Here is a 24,017-nt window from a genome sequence, read left to right as displayed (position 1 = left end):
GTTGGACCAAACAAATTTGCATTAACTGAAATTAAGGAGAACGTGTTCCTTATCCGTTTCGCTTCTTCAACCGAACTTGATTTGGCCTTGGAAAAATCTCTTTGGGTTGTGGTGGAGGAACTCATTATTCTCCAAGAATGTGATGTTAATGAGGCATATGGGGATCATAATTTTAATTTTGCTTGGTTTTGGGTCCAATTCCAAGGGATACCTCTTAGCCATCTTAATTCGACCATTGGTAATCGTTTGGCTAGTTCTTTGGGAAATTATAAACCTACTTTTAGGGAAGAGGCCTCTAAGTGGTCTCTCTTTGTTTGTGTCAAGGTTGAATTTATTGTTTAGTTTTGGGTCCAATTCCAAGGGATACCTCTTAGCCATTTTAATTCGACCATTGGTAATTGTTTGGCTAGTTCTTTGGGAAATTATAAACCTACTTCTAGGGAAGAGGCCTCTAAGTGGTCTCTCTTTGTTTGTGTCAAGGTTGAATTTAACATATCCAATCCTTTTCCGGATAGAGTGAACCTTAAGATGTCTAATTCCCAACTTCTGACTATTGAACTTCGAGTGGAGACTACCTAGGTTTTGCACTTCAGGCCCGTTCTTGACTCTTTGACGTCAGTCAACGTCTGGAGAATTTATGCATCATCACGAGTTCTGCCACTCCTTATTCAAAAGTAGAGAGACTGGGGAGTAGAAGTGACTCTCTTGTTTTAGACATTAAATATCTTAATGACCCTGAAGACAATGGGTATACCTGGACCAGAGTTGTTTCGTGAAGCTCGGTCGTTCCTTTGAGTTTCTGAGCTCCATGTTCCGGGCCTGATTTTAGCTGAGTTGTTTGTAAAGCATCTACTATAACTGCGTGGAGGAGGTACTGTTTGTCGAGGTTGTTCTAGCCATAGCCAGCTGAGTAGTGGTTTCTTGAATATGTGCACATGTATCCTTTTCCGCGTGACACGTTTCGCTTTCTGCCTGAGGAGATTGATCTCCGCTTCCATGCGTGATTTTGTGGCGTCACGGCTCTGATCTTCTAATCACGCGTTTTCGGAGTTGATCTTTTAGATAACTCTGCCCATAGTACCTCTGCCTCCATGCGTGGGCACGTGGCGTCCTGCGACTGGAGGGATGAGCGAGTTCTGTCGGGTCCCATTAATTTCTTCTCTGACCTGGTCAGTCTTGAGCCGCGCTTTGACACCCAGTCATTATGACTTGATGCGGTACGGAGATAACTTTTGAAGGAGATGTCCTTCGACCAAAGATACAATGCGAGTAATTTGTCGAAAATGACAATTGATGAGAAGATCATCAAGTCGACATGATTTAGGGATCGTAATGTTTAACTAGAAACCAACTACGACCGTCGAACCGCAAAAGCGATTCGCGCCTAACTTCATCCGGATCCTACAACGGGTTACACAAAGAGTTTCAACTTGATCGGAAGATATGGCTAGAGGGATTTTAGGCCGCGACACTAAAGGGATATGTCCATAGAGATATGTCCATAGAGATATGCATGGATAATGCCCATAGAGATATGTCCAAAGGCCTAAAAGAAGTTTGGGCAAAGATAGTACGAAAGGCCCGAAAGAAGGGATTTTAGGCCGCGACACTAAAGGGATGATTTGGGCCCAAGAGAGTGGACGACCACATGATATGGGCTGCCCATAAGGGGCCAGACAGATCAGGTCAATGAACCCTAAAGAGGGCGCCCACAATAGAGAGAAAAGAGAAAAATAGAAACTAGTTTTTATTTTTCACTATTTCCTTAATCTTATTTAGAAGGGCTTTTTAAGAATCTAATTTGGGTTGGACTCTAACTTAGAACTGTATACAGAACTCCATATATATATATAAACCCTCTTTGAGACTTGAATAAGGTTTGTAATTTCTCATAAAGCTTTCTTACTCTACCACATCAAGTAGAGAGGGGAAAGTGTGTTAATTCCCATAACTATCTATCTAGTCAATGAAGAAGGAGTTCTTCATCTAAACACCATTGTTGTTCTAGCTAATAGACAAGGTTGGAGATCAAGGATTGCTCGGTGTCCCAAGTAGAGGAGCTACCGTTGGAGCTTTTGATCTTCTCAATAGCGATTGGAAAGGTTCGAGGAAAAACTAGTGATAAAGGTATTCATGCAATAGTTTTACTTAGTTCATCTTATTACTTATGCATGAGATCCTGGGAATACTAGTGTGTTTGACATTAGATGTCAAGTTATCCGCATAGAACACTAATAGAAGAGGTCATAACCCAACAGTGGCTTTAGAGCCTCTTACACATAGCTAATTTGGGCTAAGTTTCGGACCAATCTATGCTATTTTAGATAGATAGACAGATGCCTAAAAGGGTTTTAGACATGAGAATTTGATTAATTTTGAATGTAATTTAAAGGTTATTCAAATTGGTTTCAAAAATTTTCTTTGAAAAAGTTTCAACAACCTAGATTTTGATCCAAAATTGGTTTGATTAAGAGTTGTTTTTCAAATTTTAGAAGTTGTGAAAAACAAAATTTGGTATGTTTTACAAGAAGTTCTAAAATTGGAATAAGCAAATAGAAGTTGCAAAAATAAAGGGAAAGTCAGTTGGGGATGAGAGTTTTTAAAAACTCTCAAAGATCTGGCCAGGATGAGTTTTAGATACTCCTGGTCGGTCCCAGCCGCAACAGCAGCTGTTGGACGCTTCTCGAGTATAACTGACCGAGACGCACCAGCTGCTGGAGGACGCGTCTTGGAGACGCGTCCTGAAAGTCTTGGAAGGTATAAAGACCGAGACCCTAGGAGACCAGACTCCACCAGACGCATCTAGGATGCGTCTGGGTGGCCTAGGGCATCTCAGTCTTGCCCGAGATGCCCAATGAAGGTCCGGTCTTGGCCAGACGCGTTTGGGCCATTAGACCTGCGTCCAGGTGCATGTTCAGGGCGCGTCCTAGCCGAGACGTGCATGGACCAAGACATGTCGCCCTATGGCCGTGCCATATCCGGTCCATGCTAGGGTCCATCTTTGGGACTAGGTCGGGACCTAGTCTTGGGCTTTGGTCGAGACTTGTCCCGGGCCTTTTCGAGCTATTACATGGACCTTGATTCGAGTCGGAGTTTTGTCCAATTTTTCTCTCGATTCCAACCAAATATTTCCGAAATTGACCCAGGCCCTTCGTAGGCCCAAATGGAATTTCTCTTGAAATTGATTTTAGAAATCATGAAATCAAAACCAAGACGCACCATTAGTCTAATTCTTCGAATTAAGACTTAAGGTCCGTATGTGACATAGAGATGTCGACATAAGTATCTCCCGGACTATCATGCATATATAATTGTTAGCCTTAAAAATTATATGATTGCATGTGATGTGAATGCAGGAACTAGTATGACCATAGAATTTGTTTTATTCTATTCTTGTTTTAAGTACGGATTGGTGCAATTTGTAATAATTTTAATTTCAAGTTTATACGATCTCCGAATCGTTTGAGTCTTGTAATTAGAGTTTAGGGCATATGAATCAATTGAAGATACGCAAGGAAGGAATCCTAATTCGAGGGGGAGAAATCAATGGAGGTTCAAAGATGACGATCTTGGCGAACCAAAAGGCGAAACAAGAACAACCAAAGGAGATTAGATCTTCTAGGTTAGGGGCCATAATAGGATCCATACTTGCTTGCTTTACTTTCTCGCGCGCATTTACTTACTTATTTACGTTTTATATCGCGGATGGTTAGGCTAAATAGTTCAGCATAAACGCATGCTAGACAAAACGTAAAAAGTCCCTAAAAGCAATTTTGAGTGTAGTGCCTATCCATAACAAGACACTCATTGATCCCTTGTTCGTGATGGTGGGTCTGCCTTAGCAGGGTTCCATCTCTACCTCGGGACAATGCGGATAGGTCTATGAAAAGGCTTACACGTCTAATGGTTCCACTCAACGAGATCAACAAAAGAGTTTTGGGTACTCGAGGCAAAACGATGGATTTTACATCAAAGATGTAATCCATCAACCGAGAGTCGTAGTGTATGACCAGTGAAGCAGTTCACTCACCTAAATCGAAAATTTGTCGATATTTTATGAAAATAGACTTTAGGCCCGTTTGCCATGGAGATGTCGACAGTTTCTCCCGAATAGCTATTTCGGATATAGCTAACCTAGATTCGACCTTAAAAAGGGAATCTCATACATACCTTGGTGTTTCATGAATGTCATATTATTATGTATGTATGAATGTGAATGCGGAGAATGGTATGGCCATAGAAGTGTTCTATTCTTGTTTTTAAGCACAAATTTGTGCCCGATGTAATAATTAATTTTAAGTTTTACGATCTGCGAATCGTTAAGTCTTGTAATTAAAGTTAAGTGTCTAAAGAGTCCATTGAAGAATCGAACAATGAGATCGCGGTTCAATTGGGAGAACCAATGGAGGTTCGAGGATGGAGATTCATGCGAACTAAAGCGAAACAAGCAATACCTAAGAAGATTAGATAGTTTAGGTTAGGGGGCATACTAGGATCTAGGCTGCTTGATTTATTTTTTCGCGCGCATTTACTAATTTATGTTTTACGTCCTGGATGATTATGTTAGAGTTTACAGTAATGCATACATGATAAAACGTAAAAGTCTCGAAAAAGAATTTTGAGTAAAGTCTACCCAGATTAAGACACCTGTTGCGCGCTTGTTCATCGATGGTGGGTCTGCCTCCGCATTTTTCCATCTTTTACCGCGAGACAATATAGGTACACCTATGAAGAGGTCTACGCGTCTAAATGGTTATTCTCAACGAGTCAGCAAAAATGGTTTTGGACTTCGAGGCAAAGGATGAATTTAACACATAAACGTGCTATTCATCAACCAACAGTCATAAGAGTATGACCAGTAAAGAGTTACTCACCTAGGACGATGGGGTTAAGGGCAGTGCCCTAGTACGCTTAACCTCGAAGAAATAAAGTCTTGTAATCGCATTATTCAACCGGGGACGGTTTTCATTGAATAATGTGGCAAAAACTGTTTTTGCTATGATAATAAGTTTTAGGATTTTGTTTTTCTTTTATTTTATTGTATATATGACTATTAGAAAATAGTTTTCCAACCTTCGTTCATTCCTTGAGAATGAATTAAATGAAAGTTATTTTCTTGATTGGAAAGGAATCCGAGAAACGTTCTCGAATTCGAAACAAAGAAACGTCCGAGAATATCCCATTTCTAATGTTCACTATTACTTCAACGACTGAGGATAAAAGTAGGATGTGATTATCCGAAAAGTCTTTTGTGAACATCCATAAAAAATTTCTCTTTCGTAGAGATGAATAATATGGTGCATACACAACCATTCGACGACTAAAGGAAGAGTTCCGCTAGATGTCGTGAATGGAGAGGTTGGTACCTCTAAGAAAGTCGTCTTGAAAAGAACATTGAATCTAAGAAGCAAGTTCTTGAGATTCAGAAACCAAAGGAATATAAGAAGAGTTCTTATAATTCATAGGGAGAAAGGGTCGGTGGAAATGTTTCTAAAGCAATGGCTAGGCCATTAAAAGAAACTACCTTAAGTACCTGGAAGGCAAAAGAAACGGAATTGCGAATTCTGGTTCATGTAACTTCGTTAAAAAATTTAATCTGGTAAGTATCGTACACTCCATTCATCAGGTGTTTAAAACCGGATGTGCGACTGAGTGGGAGCTCAAGGGGATTACATACTTGACTAAAAGGAGAGAAGATCCAAGAGGGAGCAAAAGTAAGTGTTGCTAAGGAAGCTGAAAGGGATCAAAGTCTTCTTTTAGACACTGATCTAGCTAGAACTTAATAACTTTTATTATGTTCTTTTAGAAACATCATATGTTTAAAACCGGTGCTAAATTAACAAAGTGGGTTCTAGGAAAACCAAAAACGTTAACAATGATACTATAAGCTATAATCTAGGATTCAAATCGCTCAACTCTGTCTTGTCATTGGGTCAAATTGACATGAGACACATGAAGAAGATTCAATTGCATGGAATTCTAAGTCCGAATGATTTAGAATCATAAGACACATGTGACTATTGTTCAAAAGGACAATTTGACACGATCACCTATTCGAAAGGGAGAATTGACTAGTGAACTAATAGTATCATACATACAGATGTATGTAAAATTATTAAAACACTAACTAGAGTTAAACCTGAATTACTTCGACATGTGCCTTGACATCCTCAGAAAGTATGGAAACATACTAGTGGTGAAACACAAGTCAGAGTTGTTTGAAGAGTTCAAACAAGCACATGAATGAAGTTAAGAATCAATTTGACACGAAATTGCGAGTCACCCGATCGGATCGGGATGGTGAATATTTGAGTCAAGAATTTGATGACCATCAAAGAACTTGAGAAATGGTTTCTCACCTTGCTCCAACAAACACATCATCTGGGTGATGAGTCCAGTGGGAGTAATCGAACATGTTAGACATGAATCGATCAATGATGGGTATAGGCCAATCTTCTGAAACAGTTTCTGGGATATATTCTCAAACACGATTTCTTCCTACCTAACCACATTATGTCTATAGTTGAAAAGACACCATAACAATATGGGTTTAGAATGGTTCCAAAGTCGTCTTTTCTTAAGGTTTAAAGATATGAAACTAACGTAAATGGTTTCCGAGAACTAAGTTTGATATTAGACAAAATATTTCTTTATGAGATAAAGAAATACTGGGGATTCTTCCACAAAGTGAACAAGGTAGTTGTTGCCCGTGATTGTGTCTTCCTTGAAAAAAGACAAGTTGGAGAAATATAAGATATCGAATAAATTTGATATGAACAACAAACTGACAGTGATATACGAACGTCAGAAATTGCGGAACCTATCTATTCAGAGCCAATAGACATGGAAAAAGAGGTGGCAATGGAAGATTTCGAAGATCCTCCCGCACAAGACGAATTAGATTTGCAGGCGAGCCCTCAAGGAGTTGAGAGCATCTCAATGTTGTTCAAAACCCTTATAGGCATTAAAGGCTCATAGATCTGTCTCAGAGGACTAAAATCATGTTGAAGAAAAAAATGAGCTACCTACACAAAAGCTATGACAGAAGCACTCCGAAATATGGCTTGGAGCCATAAGATTAGAATGGAATCCATGTCTGAAATCAAGTTTGGAACTTGGTCTATTTGCTTAAAGGAATAGTTCCTGTTAAGTACAAATAGGTTTTTTAAACGTGAAAAACAGACAAAGATCGAAGCCATTAGTGTTACCCAGAGCAAGACTAGAAAAGGTCACAAAATTCGTGGTATGGACCATGGAAGACATTCTCTCATGTCGCAATGCTTAAGACCATAATGATCAATCACTAGCAAAAAGAATGTGTACATGACATGTTCCGGAGGAAGTTATCTCTTCTAAAGCTAGTGAAAATCGCAAGCTTCAGAAATCTATCTGTAGATTGAAGCGGGCAAGTAGGAGTATGAATCTTCAATTCAGCAAAGTAATCAAGAGTTGGTTTCTTTGAGAATGAAGAGAAATCTTGAATTTCAGGAAGTTCAAGAAAGTTGGTGGGAGTGACCCAGTTTTCTTTGGTCTGGTATGTAGATGACATACTAGAGATTGAGAACACCATTCTGATGTTGAAAACCGTTTAGAACTGACTCAATAAAAGGACGACAAACAAAGGTGAAATGTTTTTTGCCATAAAAGATTTATAGAAATAGATTGAGATGATGATAAGACTCGTTCAAGAAAGGTTCTTGAAAAGTTTAATGTGAAAAAGTCAAGTAAAGTATTTCTACCCAAGTCTCATGGCACAGTCTAGAAATAAAAAAAAGTAGTTAAAGCTTGAGAAGCTTTAATTTAATATTGAAATACTAAAGATTATCATCAGGATGATAACGAGCAAAATCAACATAGAATAGATCTATTAACTAAACTGTCACCTTAGACTAAGTATAGAAGTAATACTGGGGTCATAGGCATTTAGCTTTTCTGCAAAGCTTAGACTTGTAAATTAAGGATGTAAGGAGTTACATGGGAAGGCTCAATTTTACAAACTCTTATTATTAGAAATAAGTTAGTTATTTCGTCGTTAAATCATGGTTTAGTATTTAAACGACAGTCCAAAATAATGAAGCGTTACAAGTAGGCTTATCTGATACGTGATCTGGTAAATGAAACCCTACTAAGTGAACTTGGAATAGGTTCATTATTAAGTCCATGGTCCAGGTCATTGCATGGACAACAATGACTCAAGAAGAATAGCTTGTGAGATTGACTGATAACGCAGTTTCATGGGCTATAGGAATATAGTATTCAAGTCAATTACATGGGTGTATGATTGGGGAATGTACATTGGATAACCCAACGTGAGAGTTCTTCAAAGTGATGAAAAACGTCATGAACTCTCATAGGCAAGATTGGAGAGATTCCTTAAACATGAGTACTCCACTCATCTTATGTAAGGAATGTCAAACTTTGGTACCGCCAAACGTCGTTCCGTAAAAGAGGTTATAAAGCGGTCACCGGGGGAGACATGATAGACATGAAGTTAAGTGAGAGTACAAGACTGGATTATGTCCTTCTATTAGGTTAGGATTAGTATCTCCGGACCACTTGAGAAGAAGCAACTCGAAAATATGTTGTCGCACTCAAATAGATTAATAGTTAATCATTTGTTTTGACAGTTGTTCTCCAGATCCAGAAAGTCTTAAGGTATGACGTATTAGATGAGATACAAAGTGACATCGGAATTGAGCATTGCACTTGTTCTAAGTACAAGTGGGAGAGTGAACAATATATCCGTTCGGTCTGAAGGAGATGTCCTTCCGAAGGAGTGTCCTTCGTCCAAGATGGCGATATGCTCAATTTGTCAGCTAGGATAACAATGACCTACTCCGGAAGATCATCCAGTCCGGGCAAATTAGGGATTTCAGTGCTTTGCTAAAAGCCGCTTACGATCGTCGAATCACTTCGATGATTCCCGGCTAACATAGATCAGATCCTACAACAGGTTACACCTAAGAGTGGTGACTTAATCGGAGAGATTTGACTAGTGGGAGGTAGGCTTAAGATCAAATAGATCCAACTAAATAAGTCAAAAGGGTTTTGATGATGCATAAAATGTCCAGACGTTGACTAACGTCTGAAGAGTCAAGATCAGACCTGAAGTCCATTGGGTTAACCTGGCTTAAGGTACAGGACAGCTAAACCCTCGGCGATCCGCCACACATTCCCCTGACTAGGAGGTCGGCTAGAGGAAACCGGCCCTGCGACGCCCTCGGCATGTATGGACCAGCCCTAGGGTCTTTAAAGGAATGAGGGGGGGGGTCCACGTAGGTTCGGTCGATGCCTTACGCACATAATTGGGATGACAGAAGCGTACTATTAACCTAATGACTTAATCCCGAAATATCTACAGAGATTTCAGTTGGTTACGGATCTTGAAGTGTTTAAGCAAGTTTAGACTTCACCCGTCTAAGGGACGAAACTTCTCCTATAAGATCTATCGCATCGGTATGATATCTATGAAAGATCTCTGAACTTAGGAATTTTCAGCATTTCTAGATTCGAGATAAACATGCAGGAAAAACTTCCCTCCACGGCAATCTCCGCCGCCTCTTAAGCCTATAAAAAGGCCCCCACGCGCCCCCTAGAGGACACGATCTGTAAATCCTAGAAGATCAGAGTTAACTCCGAGTTCTCATAACTCGCCCCCAAAAGGATCGATAACATTCATTCTTTTACTGCAAAGAACACCTTGAATGTCTTGAGCGTTGGAGCGGTTTTCGAACCCTTTGCAGGTCCCCCCCCCCCCTTGGGAACCGACGAACAAGATCTTCGACATCAGGAGCTTGGAGACTAGGAGCAGGGAGCAGGAGCAAGGAGACGAAGCACCAGAGCTGGAAGCAGGAACAGGCGCAGGAATCTTGCCTCAAATAACAGAATATACCATCTCAAACTCCCTTTTTCATGCTGATATGATTGAAGGTCATTTTTTGACATCAGCATTTGGCGCTAGAAGGAGGGGGAACCCCAACAAAATCATCAATTCGGTAACCCGAATTCTCTTTAGTACCTTTTCAAAACTAATTGTTTCGTAAAGCTCTTCAGGCAGACATGTCCTCAGAGGAACACACGCCCCGGGGATCCCAAAACTTGATTCCTAATGTGGCCAAACTGGCTGAAATAGAACAGCTCAAGGCTGACCGCGTACAAAGAAAAAGGGAGGTGAAATAACTACAAGAAAGCCTCAGCAAAGCCGAAACAGTTAGAAAAAATGCAGCGTCGGAGGAGAGAAAAGAAGTAATCAGGATGCACGCCTGCAAACTCTTGTCACCAAGTAACATGTTTGCATCTAGAACTCTGGAATTACAACTGGGCGATCAGATGCACCTAGAAAACATCCTAGATGAATATGGGGCACTGGATGCGAACCGACCATACGTCCCTAAAGCCAAAGGAATCGGTGAAGGGTGCACGGACGATCCAACGGTATGCGAGGTGCTTATACATCAAGTAGGGGAGCTGACTCGAGAGAGAGGGAAAGGGATAAACTATGGGGAAAAGGAGTGATCCATCAGCCCCCTCTCAGTCGAGAGATATTGGAGTCAGAAAAATCCAAGAATTTCAAGTGTCCAGCACTTGACCACTACTACGGCTTGGAAGATCCAGTAGTGTTCATCAACAATTACACTGCAGTAATGAACCTCTACACCACCAACCAGAACGTATGGTGTGTGGTCTTCGCCACCCTACTAAAAGGACCGACCCAAGCCTGGTATCAAGCGTTGGCACCGGGCTTAATTAAGTCTTTCGAGCAGCTTGCCCAGGTCTTTTGCGACGCTTTCTGAGGCAGCACAACAATCAAAAGAAAGACCGACGAATTATTCAATGTGGTTCAAAGGAAGAAAGAGTCCCTCTCCATCTACTGGCAGAGGTTCCAAAACCTCGTGGTACAGATTCCCGACCTAGAGCCGAAGGTAGCGTTCGCTGCTCTGAAATGATGCCTCAGACAGGACGACATCATAAGGGATATCCCCAGCAAAGAGCCCGATACACTCGCGGAGCTGATAGAAAGGGTCCAATAATTCATAAGAAAGGAGGAGAACTATCGAAGGATGGAAGAGGTGGCCAACATCCCATACGAAGGAGAACCGGCAAGGAAGAAAGAGCGAAAGGAGACAAGACTTCTAAGGGAACGAGACCGAAGCAGGAGTTCAAGACCTGATTTCACCGCATACACCCCGTTGACAAAAGGCAGGGAGGAGATTTTGCAGATACTCAGATCAAAAGGAAGCTTAAAGCTGCCCAGGCCCGATGACGACAGAGAGGAGTTCGGCCCAAAAGACGTGACGACTTGGTGCCCTTTCCACCGAGGATACGGTCACGGGACCGACAACTTCCAACACCATAAGAACCTAATAGAAGAAATGGTAAGGAAGGGTAAGCTGGATAAATACATTCGGAAAGAACATCAACTCCCTGAGTATAAAAACAAGAGATGGGCAAACAGAGAAGGAATCAGATCAGGGATGGACACTAACGTGCACTCCACAACCGCCAGGAAGACAGCTAAAGGACCAGAAGAGCCTACCGGAGTAATGGGCAACATCCACACCATTGTTGGAGGACCAACTCTTAGCGGGAATACCAAGGGAGAACAACGCAGATACGTCAACGAGGAAAAAACCTCGCCAGCCTTGTTTGTTAAGCCTAGCGTGAAAACACCACCAATCATCTTCACTGACGATGACCTAGTGGGGATAATCACCCCACACACATACCCATTGGTAATAACAGCGGTGGTAGCCAACTGGAACGTCGGATGCATCTTAGTCGACATAGGGAGCTCAACCTAAGTCATGAGTCGCACGTGCTTCCAAAAGCTCAGGGTAAGTCCTCAATATGTCAAATCATACAAATCTTATTTGAGATGATTCAACGACAATCAGGTAGAGACCGATGGGATGGTGTCATTACCCATGCTGAAAGGAGACGGAGAAGCAAAAAAGGCTGTAATGCTAAACTTTGTCCTAATCGACAAGATACATGTTTACAACATCATATTAGGAAGGAACTTCCTAAGGGAGTCAGGAGCCATAATCTTTATGAACCACCTAATGATGAAATTCCTAGTCCCAAGAACGAACCTCATAGGGACAATCAGAGGAAATCAGAAGATAGCTCGGAAATGCTACCTAATTTCGCCCCTGGGTTGTTAAGAGGAAACAACCAACCCGGTCACCGTCTGAGAAAACAAGGTCCTCTACGGGGATCCCACATAGGACATGCAAGAAAAAGATAGGAGCCGCGCAGGTATGATAAACAACTCCAACAATATTTTGCTTCTTTCAAAGTCATTTTCTCTTAAATAAAGCCGTTAGGCAGAAGAGTAGCGCTACAAGCTACGGATTTTTATCAATAAAAATGACACGACGAAAGGAGGGGTCCCAGTTAAACTCATTCGGTTTTTGGATAGCCATGGAAGCAAACGCAACGATCGGGGTGAAGGGATTTATAACCTTATATTAGTGTTTATAGCGGATAACGACATCTAATTTCTAACACTATTATCCCCAAGATCATCATGCAAAACTAGTAATTAACTAATAAAAAGATAGTAGATTACCTTAATCGTTATTTCCTTCGAGCTAGTTGAATAGATTAAAGAAGACCAAGAGCTTCAAACGTAGCTCCTCTACTTGATACACCGAATAGTGTATTTAATCTCCCTCCTTGAAAGCCCGCTAGCACTCCGATGGTGGTTTGATAATAAGAAGACCTTCTTCTTGCTTGACTAGAAGATAGCTTGGGAATTAGCTCACTTTCTCCTCTCTACTTGATGCGGTAGAGTAAGAAAGCTTAGAGAGAAATTCCACACCTTATTCTCTACCCTAAGAGTGTTTATATAGAATCCTAATAAGAATTCACCTCCTTTTAGGTTTCCTAAAACACCCTTTAGAATAAGATTTAGGGAAATTGTCGATAATAGCATTGATATTTTCTCAATTCCCTAAGGAGGAGGTGTCCAAACACCACGAAAATTGGCAGATATAATGCTTATTATATCAGAAACTAACCCTCTAAAATTCAGCCCAATCTGAGCCCTAGAAGTACTTGATGCGGTAGGGTAAGAAAGCTTAGAGAGAAATTCCACACCTTATTCTCTACCCTAAGAGTGTTTATATAGAACCCTAATAAGAATCCATCTCCTTTTAGGTTTCCTAAAACACCCATTAGAATAAGATTTAGAGAAATTGTCGAAAATAACAACTATTGATATTTTCTCAATTCCCTAAGGAGGAGGTGTCCGAACACCACGAGAATTAGCATATATAATTCTTATTATATCAAAAACTAACCCCCCAAAATTCAGCCTAATCCGAGTCCTAGAAGTACCCGAATCGGTCTAGGCCCAAAACCCTTATTTCGGGTCTTTTTGCTATCTTTTGCCCAAATTCTATTTAGGCCTGTGAGATATGTTTATCGGACATTCCCAATGTTATATCACACTCTCACTAGTCATATCATCCGATTAAATATCCATTCTTATGTATAACCCGATGTAGGATCCGATCGAAGTTAGCAACGAATTACTTCGTAATTCGACGATCGTAGTTGGTTTCTAGCTAAATACTACGACCCCTAAATCAATCGGACTTGATGATCTTCTTCATCAATTGTCCTAGCCGAAATATTGCTCGCATTGCCATCTTGGTCGAAGGACATCTCCTTCAACTCCTTCACGGGGGTCCCAAGGAGCAGTCCTAGTTAACCTACAACCGCGGTAGCGAGAGCGATGACCAGGGGCCTAAGGAGAAATCCAAGCTAAACTAGTTGCGCTTAAGCCAACAAAAACATCCTTGGTAGCTAAGACAACGACTAGGGGTTCTAAAGATAGCCTTGGTAGCTAAGGCAACGACCAGGGGTTCTAAAGATAGCCCTGGTAGCCAAGGCAGTGACTAAGGGTTCTAAAGATAACTCTGATAGCAAACGCAACCAGGGGCGGCCTAGGCCCAAAGCGGCTTCTTTGGGCCCCAACCGGCCTGAGGGCCTCGACTCTAGAGATTTATAGGCACTATCTTGAATAAATAGCTCTACAACTAAAATTTAAACAAGGCTCCTATTATAGCTCAGTGGGCAGGCGCTTAGTTTGTAACGTGACGGTCAAAGGTTCAAACTCCATCTAAAGCAACATTAATTAGTTTCATTTTTTACATATACAAAAAGGGGCCCCATCTTTTACTTGGCTTTGGGCCTCACAAATGGTGGGGCCGACCCTGAATGCAGTTTTCCCAGCGAGAACCAAGGTATTCTCCACAAATATTTACTCATCAAAAAAGAATAATCAACTAAATAACATAAAATCCTTATTAGAACCAACTTCAAACTTAATAAAGAAAATTGAAATCCAAAGGCATCTCTATGAAGTACAAAAATTGTAACAACATTAATTAGTTTCATTTTTTACATATACAAAAAGGGCCCCCATCTTTTACTTGGCTTTGGGCCTCACAAATGGTTGGGCCGACCCTGAACGCAACGACCAGAGGCCCTAAAAAAAAAGCCCAGGTAGCCAAGGAAACGACCGGGGGTCCTAAGGAAAAGTCCTAGCTAAACTAGTTTCGCTCAAGCCAACGAAAACAACCCCGGTAGCTAAGGCAACGACCAAGGGTTCTACAGATAGCCCTGATAGCTAAGGCGGCGACCTGGGGCCCAATGAGAAGTCGTGACTAAACTAGTTGCGCTCAAGCCAACGAAAACACCCTTGGTAGTTAAGGCAACGACCAGGGGCTCCAAAGATAGCCTTGGTAGCGAAAGCCACGACCAGGGGCATAACCCAGACTCTGGAATTTTTCCAAAGCATTTATACAGGGCTAATTTGGGCTTTATTTTGCAGAGGGAATTAGTAAGACTAGGTCATGATAGAATAGGTCTAAATTGTTATTGTTCTTTCAGGGGTGATCATTCGGAGCATGCGTAGTAAGTAAAGAGAATAGCATTAGTAAGCATAGGGCTAACCATAACATATGTCTGTTTCGTAAGTTTTATATGTGCAGAAGAAAGCGGAAAAGAAGAACAAAAACAAAAAAAAATATTCTAACTACACTTCAGAAGAAGAAGGAGCAGCTGGAGGGTCATAGATGTCTACTGAAGCCTTGACGATCACAGCAAAAAGACAACCACCTTCATGATGACGAAGAAGAAAACCGACGGCTGAAAAGAGAGCAGGTTGAGAAGTGCTTGTAGTGCCGGTCAGCAAGTAAACCAGGGGGTGAAGTGGTCTACCCACGAGCAACGTAGAAAGGTTGTCTTCGTCAAGCAAGTTTCAGGGATGAAGGACATCGACAAAACCCTCGCCAACCACTTCCATGCATAGGTGCTTAATAGAAGAATCATCATCATGGAGAGACATGTAGAAAGCTACCCTTACATCACCACCGGATGTTGGGAATTGCATCTATCTAATACATATCTAACTAGTGTTGGTAGCGGAATCTCAAACATCTAATGTTTAACACTAAGTTATCCAGAATCTGTACATGAACTAACTATGAACTAGAAGGAAGAAGAATACCTTTAATCTCTTTCCCACGAACTAAATTCCGACCAATATTCAGAAGATAAAGAGCTTCAAGTGTAGCTCCTCTACTTGAGACACCGAATTGTATAACTCAAACTCCCTTCTTTCAGTCAGGTAGGACCTTCTTGAAGGTTGAGATGAAGAACTGCTTCTTCTAGAATTGATAGATAGAACGACAACTTTTTCTCTAAAATCCTCTCTCTCCAATAGTTGTCTGAAGAGAGTGATTTTCTTCTGAGAAATTTCCACACCTTCCCTGAACTCATAACTGATCCTTATATAGGCATTACCTTAGTAGAGTTCTACTAAAATAAGGAATCCTAAAAGTCCCTTCAGAAAATATAAGCATAAATTAGAGTTTAAAGCTAACTAGGATTCCCTAATTAGGACTAAATCCTAATTAGGGTTCCCTTAATGTGGCCGGCCACAACAGCCCTTAATGGGCTTGTTTTGGCCGGCCCACACCCCACACATGGCCGGCTAGGGCTCTCCCTTTAAGGGAGTCCCTTGTTGGCCCAAAAAGTGGGTTTTTGCCTTTTTCGGACTTCACTTTCGAGCCCGATTCTTTCTATCTCTTAGACTGGATCATATCCATCTATATACTAGTTCCCGTCAATTCTCACTGTTCAAGTTACCATTCTTATGTGTAACCTGTTGTAGGATCCAGTCTATGTTAGCCGCGGATAACTGAAGTGATCCGACAATCGTAAGCGGCTTCTAGCTAAGCATTACGACTCCTAATTTGACCGGATTGATTGATCTTCCAATAAAGTCATCATTATCCTATGAGCTAAATCGTACGCATCGCCATCTTGGTCGAAGGACATGCTTTCGGAAGGATATAGCTTCAGACTCCAATGACATATATCTTTCACGGGGAAGAGTCCCACTGACCACTAAGAGAGCCATAACAAAGTACAAATTGATCATGTTACGCTTTCAAGCGTATTTATAGAACAAAAAGGGCAATCATGAATGGACACAACTGCCGAAGAGTCGCAGTAAATAGAAACGAATGGAAAGTAGAAGGTCAACAAATATAAACATGGGAGAATAAGAAAATAACGTAAGATCAGGAATGCGAAAAGGTAACCTCTTATTAATTCGTAAAAGAGGTCCATTACAGAAGAAATTATAGATAAGGACACCGAGATGGCTGTGGTCCTTCGGGTCTATTACAGAAGAAGTTGCAAAAAAAAAGATGGATATAAGACCTACAAAAAGAAGAGACGAGGCAAGAAAAAACCAAAGAACGTGAAGGACTATAAGAACAGTCGCGTAATTCGGTTGAAGAGGAGTTGAGAGATCATCGAGAACCGCCTTCCAAAGGACTGCAAAAGCAAGAAGACAACCAAGGAATAAATAACCATCTTTCCACCAGGTACCGTCACCTTCTCTGCACCCAAGTTGGAGGCGGCACTGGTAACCACACACACCTATGTGGAACTTCCCAATATGGCACATAGAGTTACCATGGCCATTATGGAGAAGTCCACCTTTTACCACGGTCATTATGGAGAAACACCCATCAAACAGGTAACAAGCCTGAATTCAAACAGAGGCCTCATCTCGGGTCTCTAATGGAAACAGGATCTAAGAAGAAATATCGGAAAATATTAGTGAAGAAAAGGTTTCTGAGTATTGGGACAAAGAGCCAAAATAAGCTATTTATAGTGGAAGAAGAAAGTCAAAAGGCTCTCTCAACAGACGGAGGTCATTAAGGCAAGGAAGTGGAAGCACCTCGGGAACATCCGAAGTCATAATGGCTAGGAGGTACTCACGGCTCGAAACTGATCAAGTCGGAGAAGATATTAGCGGGATTCGAGAAAACAAGCTAGTCTTTCCACTCATCGAACACCATGTGTCCACGCATAGAGACAGAACTGCCCATGTTAAGATACCCATAGGATTAACGCCGGAAAACACGCGGTCAGAGGATCAAATCTGTGACGTCACAGAATCACGCATGGAAAGGAAATCAATTGCTCAGGCGGAAATCGAGACTTGTCACGGAAGAATAAACCACGTGTCCATCAGCTCAACAAATATCGCCTGAATCAGTTCTAGCGAAACCAGTTTTAAAGAAGAATTCCCCAATGCAGTTAGCACTCCAAATAGCTCGATACAAATCAGCTCAGGAATGCGTAACTCTAGAAAAAACCAAAAGACAGACCCAGCTTTACGCAACAGCTTTGCTCCAGGTAAACCCCCAAAAAACATGAGTTACTTCTACTCCTCAGTCACATTACTTTCGACTAAGGAGTGGCGGGACTCATGATGATACATAAAATGTCTAGACGTTCAGTAACGTCTGAAGAGTCAAGATCAGACCTGAAGTTCACTGGGTCAACCCGGCTTAACGTACAGGACAGCTGAACCCTCGGCGATCCACCACACATTCCCCTATCTGGGAGGTCGGCTAGAGGAAACCAGCCATGTGACGCCCTCGACATGTACTAATCAGCTCTGGGGTCTTACGCCAAGAACTGGGAAGGCGGAAGCGTACTAACAACCTACCGACTTAATCCCAAAATATCTACAGAGATTTCAGTCGGTTACGGATCTTGAAGTGTTTAAGAAAGTTTGGACTTCACGCGTCTAAGGTAGGAAACTTGTCCCAGAAGATCTATCGCATCGGCAGGATATCTATCAAAGACCCTTGAACTGAAGAACTTTTAGCTATCCTAGATCCGAGATAAACATAAAGGGAAAACTTCGGTCCACGGCAATCGTCGCCGCCTCTTAACCCTATAAAAAGGCCCATACATCATCCTTCATAGGACAAGAGCTTTAAACCCTAGAAGATCACAGTTAACTCCGAGTGTCTTGAGCATCGGAGCGGTTTTCGAACCCTTTTCGGGTTCCCCCCCCCCCCATCCTTTGGGAACCGACGAACAGGAGCTTGGAGGACGAGGATCAGGAGTTGGAGGACGAGAATCAGGAGTTGGAGCAAAGAGCAAGGAGACGAAGCACCAAAGCTGGAAGTAGGAACAGGCGCAGGAATCTTACCTCAAATAACAGAATATACCATCATAACGGAGGTTGTCATGCATCACCTCCCTTTTCCATGTTGATATAACGGAAGGCCATTTTTTGACATCAGCAGGTTCGAATGACGATACGGAACAAAGATAAAGAAAACGGACTTGAAAGGGGTGCCTAGAGGAAGGCTCAAAGGGCCGGCCATGTAAGGCCTGGAAAACGGTTCGAAAACCCGACCCCAACCGACCAATCCGAGACGACCCGACGCCCGAGTAGAACCTGGCTCGGGCGTACCCGGCCCAAAATATCGGGCATGCGTGGGCGGTACTCGGGTAAGGCCTCCTACCCGAGTCTCGACCCATCCCGCCCGCCCGTTAGACGCCCGATACCCGCTCACCCGTTTACTTAACCTACCCGCTCGCCCGAATATACAAGATACCTGCCCACCGGTTTACTTAATATAGCTGCCCGCCCGATAACAATCTGATTATCCCTAAACCCATCAGCCATATTTATATGATCCAACGACTGAGCATCACCAGTGGTTGGATCAAAATATCTTGCTTATAAATATAACCAAACCCTCATCTCACTCTTTAAACATAACCCTACTGCCTCCTCCACCATCTTCCACCATCTTCCACCATCCTCCACCTTCATCTCGGTCAGAGTATGGCTTAGAGCCTTAGACAACAACTCTACAGTCCTCCACCATTCCCTTCATGGTTAGTAATCTTCCATTCCCTCCATGATTCATTAGAAATTCCCCCCTTTGCTTTCTCTAGAAGAAGAGTATTAATGAAGTCAGATCTATGAAGAAAAAAAAAACTCTCAAGAGACAAAGTCAAAGAAGAAGTTCTTAGATGAAGAAAAAAAGTTCTCAAGAGACAAAGTCATGTTTAGAGATTTACAGATCTGTTCTAGATTTTTTCTTAATCTTTCTTTTAATCTTCATTTGTATGTATTTTTTTTTTTTTGTTTTCTTTCTGCCTCTTTCTATCCGATTTGTTCTATAAAACTCATATATAAAGATTTAAAGCGTAGATCTAGTCCGTGTGTGTCTCTTTATATTAGATCTGTTATCTTTCTCTCTTTGCTCTCTTTCATACCAGACCCTAAGGGAGTAACCGAGTATATGATAGATTTATGTTTATTAGGATTTATTTATGTTTGAGATCCTTCAAGCTTTTGATGGTTGATGGTTTTTGATATACGTTCCTGTTTTAATTAATTTAAGGTTTGGTGATTGATTTGGTTTGCTTGTTTTTATTTTTTCACTCAAGCATCAAGCTTTGATTTTGTATAGTATGGGTTGGACTTACGTTCGTGATCGATTTATCGTTTATCCAAATGCTCATATACATCAGAATCATGTTTATGTTCTATAACTAAGGGGGTTATTAATTAAAAAGAAAAGATATAGGAATTTCAACTTATCTATTTTTTTATTCAAATAGCCCGTGACCCGTCTGCCCGAGCCCGTTAGAACCCGATCGGGCTTCCGGGCAAAATCGAGCTGCGGGCACAAAGATACTCATATTTGTCCGGCCCGATAGCCCGATCGGACATTACACCTTCGAGCCCGATCCGCCCGTGCCCGCGAAAGAAAGAGCTTGAACCCGCTCGATTCCCACCCCTACGACCATGTGATGGGTAACCAAGGTGAATGGGTCGGCCAGGCCAAGCCCATAGTGGGCTATTATAGGCGACCACACTGAAGGGGAAACCCTAATTGTGACGGCCCGTTTCCCAAAATAGACACGACCACGCCCCGGCAGCTCACAGACGAGACCAAAAATCCGACAGAGTCTCCGCTGCAAATCGAATCGGTCGCACCTATAAACCTGTCATGCAAACCGCCCGATTCCACCCCTACGACCATGTGATGGCCGACCAAGGTGAATGGGTCGGCCAGGCCAAGCCCATAGTGGGCTATTATGGGCGACCACACTGAAGGGGAAACCCTAATTGTGACGCCCTGTGTCCTAAAATAGACACGATCACGCCCCGACAACTCACAGACGAGACCAAAAATCCGACAGAGTCTCCTCTGTAAATCGAACCGGTCGCACCTGTAAACCTGTCATGCAAACCATACATTCGCATACATCAAAAATAAACTATGGAGCGGAAGCTAAACAAACCCAACTCAGTTTTGGGTTGAAACCGGAACCACAAAAAGAACTACAAAAGCCTCTTACACATCGATACAACTTATAAACAACTCTAAGTGTTATATATATACATATTCGAGTTCAGTTCTGCAATAACTACATAACTTTAAAATAATGGAAAGCCAGTAAACGACAACCGAAGAAAACGACGTAACGCCACTAGCCTCGTTAGACAAGACCACCGACTGGAATACAACTCCGCCTCGAGGCCACGACAAAGCACCTGCATACTGATAACTGGTAGGGGGTAAGAATACTCACCGACACGAGTTATTCTGGTAGAAGACCAATTCAAAACCCATCACGTTTTCAAAAGTTCATTTAATAAGTTCTAAACATCATGACAAAACGAGTTATCAAACCAGTTACCATATATACTATATACAAAACCGTTTTCCTTAATCTAGCAAGCAATAGCAGTGATTTGCTGCCCAGCCATGGTGCGCTCCCAATAAGAGGAGAGTTCCCCAGGAGAGCCCAGAGTGCGTTAGATAGTACCAGCCCATTTAGGCACCATGGAAGGACCTGAACCACATTCTCCTCGGTACCGTGTCATGCATCTAATGAGATCTTTCAAAATCAGTTTCATTCATTTATCAGAACCAATATTCATATTTAATTCATTATCTTATCAAACACGGAAGTGGAACGACCAATAGCCATATCACACAGAAAGCAGAGGGATTCCCAATCAATGTCACCTCCCAGGTGAGCGGTCAGGTGTACCCCCCTGAGCCTCGAACTGGAGGCACGAGCACGAATAGCTAGCAAGTGAAGCACTCTAGTCCCACGGGTCTCATGACTAGTGTCGCCCACCTCACCGGTGTCACACGGGTCACACCCGTGTCCACATGTCATCCTAACCTCAATGGCTACGTGCCCGTAGGTTCACATAATCCTCAGTTGGGTACATACAAGAAAATCCCCAGTATTTCACAATCATCGTAAAATCAATTCGAAAATATTTCTCATATCGCATCAAAACGTTTCAAGCATATTTCAGTTCATCACATAAAGCGAGTTTCATGCTACCTAAACTCTAGTTATAATGACGCATATATAACTATAGAATCTAGCATATTCATTATCTATAAAATCATGCTGGATAAAGGATTCAGAACTCCTACCTCAGTTCTTGCATCACCAAAGACCTCCCGCCTACCAGACGACCTAAATTCCTCCTCATTCGCATACTCTGGGATAAGGAAGAATAACCAAAACCGAATAGAAACATTAGGTTCTTATGTTAAGAACCTTCGTCCAGTAAAGACAATAATCAAGAGAAAACGATGAAAACTTAAAACATAAAAACAATTCGTAACGCTAGAAGACTTCGAATAACCAAATTAATCTCTAACTTCATAGCCATGACCACTGAATACCCGAAACGCATCCAAACCAACCAACCAACTTCCCATAAACTCTACTTTTCGTTTTAGAGTCTTTATGAACTGACAAATCATATAGTGAACCCCACAATATAAATCTACAACTGAAATTGTCCATTCGTATAAAATATGACAAAATTCGGATAATTATTTCTATTCCAATTCATTTCCAAACTATTCCAAATATGAAATTCGAGCACTAAAATAATTCGGCAGCACCCCGTCTATATTTGGACACCCCGAAATAGTCTACAATCTCCTAAACATGTTTCAGAACACAAACCATTCGAAGAAATTGAATAATAATCGTCTAAATAGCTCCAAAGTTTGATCCCAAATGAAATTAGTATAACTATACAGTTATCGATATACCCATCAATAAAACCATCAAATTTGGATTAAATTGAAAATTCCGAACGAATAAATATGTAGAACAAGTCGAATAGAATTACCTGGAACAAATTTCGTTGAATTCCGACAATCAAACACGAAGAAATCGGAGAAAGAAAATCGAACAGTTAAAACCACTTATCTGCTCGATCGAACTCCGGTTGGAATGTTTCAAATCCGTTTTGGATAAGTGCTCTTTTGTCTAATTTTAGTTCACTTTCCTTTCCTAGTTTGGCCAAATTAATAGACTCAAATAGTGGGTTGGAATACCAAGTGTCACCATATAAAGTGGCATGTAACTAAATTGTGTTTGTCCCTAGATTTTTATATATCCCACTAACAACTCCCACCATCTTTCTACTCAACTAATTCAATCCCATTACTCACTTTATAACCATTTGTTTAATCATCTTCTTTCTCCTCCCACAACTAACCATGAAGAAGGTATACGGCTCTTATCAATCCGAGAACAAAGAATATTACTGAATACAAAACGATAGCCAAATCACGTCCCATCTTTTCGTCTGACCAATCAAAATTTATAATTTTTCGAAAACTATCCGATGACCTTTCCGAGTCAACCGAATTAAGTATCCGAAACCAAATCCAAAATAAACCACTAGATTTGTTCAACGCTTCAACTCATTTGATTCTCCGACTCGAAGGTCTGGGCGCTACAATACTATCCCCTTAATTTGTCCTTTTTGTTGTTTAGCCCTTATTTTGACTTGACCCAAATATCAAATAGTCCTTCAATTAACCTTAAAAACATGGGATGTTACACTAATTACCCTAAAAGGGTGTTTTGAGTAATATCTTTTATGTGGCCCGAATAGAAACCTAATTTGAGTGAGACTCTTATTATTAGGGTTTCTATATAAGGACCAGTTACAGAACAAAAAAGGTGTGGAATTTTTTCATAGAGAAAATCACTCTCACTCTCTCTCTCTCTCTGACAACTAGTGGAGAGAGAGGATTTTAGAGAAAAGCTACCACTCTATCTATCTACTCAAGAAGAAAGTTTCTTCTCAATCTTCCATTAAGTTCTAACAAACATTAAGGAAGGGAGATCAAGTTAACCTACTCGGTGTCTCAAGTAGAGGAGCTACAATTGGAGTTCTTGATCTTCACACGCGACTGGAAAGGTTCGAGGGAAAAATAGCGAATAAGGTATTCTTATTCCCGATTCTAGTTCATCTTTAGTTCTTGCATATGATCCTGCTTATCGAGTGTTACACATATAGATGTTTGAGATTCCGCTTACAACACCAGTTAGTAGTATTAGAGACGTACAAAACCTAACAGATAATGTAACTATAGGTTATTTTTTAGACAACCATATTACTGCTCCTGAACTTTGAAGAAACACATAACTAAATGTTCTTTTCTGATCACATGTGTCACCTTCATAATCACTATCAGTAAAGGAAATTAGTTATTTTTCTTTCCTTCCTTTCTTATACATAATCCCACAGTTCAAAGTGCCCTTTAAGTATCTTAAAATTCTCTTCACCGCTTATAAGTGCAATTCTGTGGGTTTAACCATATACCAATTGA

At 41.3% G+C, this 24,017-nt stretch overlaps 1 long non-coding RNA gene across 1 annotated transcript; it reads right to left on the bottom strand.

The window, feature by feature from the left end:
• Nucleotides 1-21,253: 21,253 nt before the first annotated feature.
• Nucleotides 21,254-22,683, bottom strand: LOC147557152 (uncharacterized). Its single transcript, XR_015235217.1, has 3 exons — nucleotides 22,523-22,683; nucleotides 21,810-21,877; nucleotides 21,254-21,580 (listed from the first exon to the last, which is right to left on the bottom strand). It is a non-coding gene; the product is annotated as an uncharacterized LOC147557152 (long non-coding RNA).
• Between the last annotated feature and the right edge of the window lie 1,334 nt (nucleotides 22,684-24,017).

The sequence above is a fragment of the Eschscholzia californica genome, unplaced genomic scaffold (genome assembly GCF_041429995.1).
Source record: "Eschscholzia californica isolate CP2 unplaced genomic scaffold, dmEscCali1.0.p SCAF_2, whole genome shotgun sequence".
NCBI classification, from domain to species: domain Eukaryota; kingdom Viridiplantae; phylum Streptophyta; class Magnoliopsida; order Ranunculales; family Papaveraceae; genus Eschscholzia; species Eschscholzia californica.
Note: the sequence above shows the minus strand (reverse complement) of the source record. Positions and strands in the feature narration are given on the sequence as shown.